Source organism: Mandrillus leucophaeus, unplaced genomic scaffold, assembly GCF_000951045.1.
Source record: "Mandrillus leucophaeus isolate KB7577 unplaced genomic scaffold, Mleu.le_1.0 Scaffold58, whole genome shotgun sequence".
NCBI lineage: Eukaryota > Metazoa > Chordata > Mammalia > Primates > Cercopithecidae > Mandrillus > Mandrillus leucophaeus.
This window is the reverse complement of record NW_012106252.1, coordinates 2,323,314-2,326,530: the sequence shown is the minus strand read 5'-3', so window position 1 is coordinate 2,326,530 and position 3,217 is coordinate 2,323,314.

Sequence of the window (3,217 nt, the reverse complement as noted above, 5' to 3'; positions counted from 1 at the left end):
CTGAGATAGTTAACATGTACAAGAACATAGCTGGTATGTAGTACAGTCAAAATTCAGCCCCAACTCTAATTCCCAAGTGCACAGGCTATACTCTATATAGAACTTCCCTATCAGTTTAAATCCCTTCCTTTAAATAAGTTTAAATCAATTCATGAGATGCAGTTTACTGAGGACTTTCTATTTCAGTGGCTGTTGCAATTTACAGCTCTTATGTTAGATGTATTAGGTTCAAATATGCCTCCTTCTACACATTTTCCTATTTCTGCTGTGAGACAGAATCCTAGTTTTGATAAAAAATCTTGTTGGAGAGTATCAATTTAATTTTTCAATTGTATGATGCCCTGATAACATGTAGTCTCCTGTTGTGCAGAAAAAGAGACAGAAATACACATAGACCAATTTATTAATAATAAACAGTGAAAGAGAACCACACACACAGATTGCCTCAAGTCTACCTAAATGGTACTTCTTTTATTACACAGAACAGCTGTAATGTTCTTCTTTTATACACTTTTTTCTCTTTAAACTAATTTCTTTGTTGTGGCTTTTGAAGTTCATATTTTTTTTTATGTTTACCTAATTGATACCTCATCTGGAGGATTGGACCATCTTTGAATCTTCTTCCTCTCCCACGGGTTCACCTAGAGCTAGTGGTAACTGATGTCTGAGTGCAAAATTCCAACTGCCTTGCCCCTCAGAAAGATGGGGCTATGATACTATTCACTCTCTAGAGCTTCCTATAGGGCCAGAAGAGAAAATCATTCAACAAAAACCATGTTCTGCCTTAGGTTCTTTAACTCCTCTATTCTGCCTCCCAGTTTCTTACTGATTTCTCCTGAGAGCATTTTCTTATAAACCACTCATCCAAGAATCCTTGTTTCCGGTTCTATTTTGAGTGAATCCAACTTAATGCACCTCTTAAACACAGTTTGTTTTAAAATAGAAGTTACTAACATGGCAATTCTGCCTTATCCTTCAGATATAATAATGTGGAAGAAAAAGAGACTGAAGACCGGGTGTGATGGCTCATGCCTGTAATCCCAGCACTTTTTGAGGCTGAAGCAGATGGATCACTTGAGGTCAGGAGTTTGAGACCAGCCTGGCCAACATAGTGAAGCCCTATCTCTACTAAAAATACAAAAATTAGCTGGCGGTGGTGGCACATACCTGTAATTCCAGCTACTTGGAGGGCTGAGGTGGAAAAATCGCTTGAACCTGGGAGGTGGAGGTTGCAATGAGCTGAGATGGCACCACTGCCCTCCAGCCTGGATGACAGGACAAGACTCCATCTCAAAATAAATAAATAAAGCAGAGAGAGAGAGAGAGAGAGAGATATTAAAGACAACTAGTCCAGAGATAACTGTGCCAAAACTGAGAAGAAGAAGAGAAGAAGAAGAAAAAGAAGGAGGAGGAGGAGGAGGAGGAGGAGGAGGAGGAGGAGGAGGAAAATATTTAGAACATTTACCTATTTAGTAGACAGTATACTCAAGAGTTGACCATGACACCGGGGTAACCACAGATATTGTATAAAAATGATTTAATTATGTTATGTGAAATAGGCCAAGCACAGAAAGACAAATTGCTAATGGAATGGAACTCATGAAGATAAATAATAGTTTGCTGGTTATCAGAATCAGAGGAGGGTGCCTGTGAGAAATGAAGAGGTTGATTAATGGGTACAAATATAAGTTAGAGAGAAAAATATGACCTAGTATTCAATATAACTGTAGGATGACTATAGTTAACAATAAGCTATTAAACATTTCAAAGTAGCTACAAAAGAATAATTCAGATGTTCCTAGCATAAAGAAAAGATGCATTGTGATGTATAATCCAATTACCCTGATTGGATCTTTACACATTATATGGATATATCAAAATTTTATATGTGCATCTATTATATATCAATAAAGAAGGAAAAATGTTTTGAAGGGCACTAATACTGAGGTTAGGAACACTGGTGTCTTAGATTGGGTACCCACTGGAGCAGACCCAGGAGTATATTTGGGAGGTGGTCCCAAGAAGTGCTGTATGGAACACAAAAAATGCTCCAGGAAAGGGAGGGAAGTGAATACAAGATGAGTTAATGATCAGAATAGCCCTGTAGGCAGCTGGAATTTGGTGTCTCTGAGGACTTCTGACAGGCTGGTACAACATGCTCCGAACTGGAGGAGGAATAACTAAAGCATGTGTTCACCAACCCCTACTCATTTGTTGAGTGCTGTTCTGAGAAGCTTTAACTCTACAGTCCAGAGCTTGCCCTTTGGCTACAGAAACTCTTCAAGAGGAGAGTTCCAGTTGCTTGCTCTAAGAAACCACCATTGTATATTAGAATAAAGTGTGCTGAGGAAATAGAGGTGGTGCCCCTGAAATTACGTGCTGTGGTCTTCTCCTCTGCAGAGAAGAACAACAGAAAAATGACTGGTAATGACCACACCCAAAAAAGAAAAATAAGAAGACACAGTATCTGTATATTTCTATGCCTGAAAATTTATTTAATATTTATTTAGGTAAATATTTGTTTAAAATGGAATAGCTCCATATGAGAAATTATGGCAGAGAGCAAATATTTCAATTAAGATAGTTGACAGATTTTGGAGCAAATTACAACTCATGTTCATTTGGTAGAGAGGTAAAATGTGGGGGGAGCATATATTTGGAGGCCAGATTCAATCTAAGAATTGGTTGGAACTGAAGTTTTCCAACTAGCTTCCCATGACTCAGCTCATAGATGAGCTACATTAAGAATGCTAGTTGATGAGAATCGGGTGAGTTCAGATGAGAGTCTCAGCAGCAAGATGCACTACAGCAGGTTGGTCAGCAGCACGTGGTCTGGCAGCAGTTGGGACGGCAGCAACTGGACACACAGCAGTTGGTTTGAAAACACTGAGTTCTGCAGCAGGTGGTCTGGCAGCAGCTGGGGTGGCAGCAACTGGAGATGCAGCAGGAGGGCCTGAAGCAGCTGAAACCACAGGAGGAGGAGCTACTGCTGCTGGAGATACTGCAGGAAGGATGGCAGCAGCTGGAAATGCAACAGCTAGGGTGGCAGCAGGTGGTCCTGCAGCAGGTTGTTTGCCAGAAGATGGGCTAGCAGCACAGAGACTGGCCACACGGGGACCTGTAGCAGCTGGACACACAGCAGCTGGGGCGGCAGCAGGTGGTCCTGCAGCAGGTGGTCTGGCAGCACTGGGGCCTGCAGCAGCTGGACACACAGCAG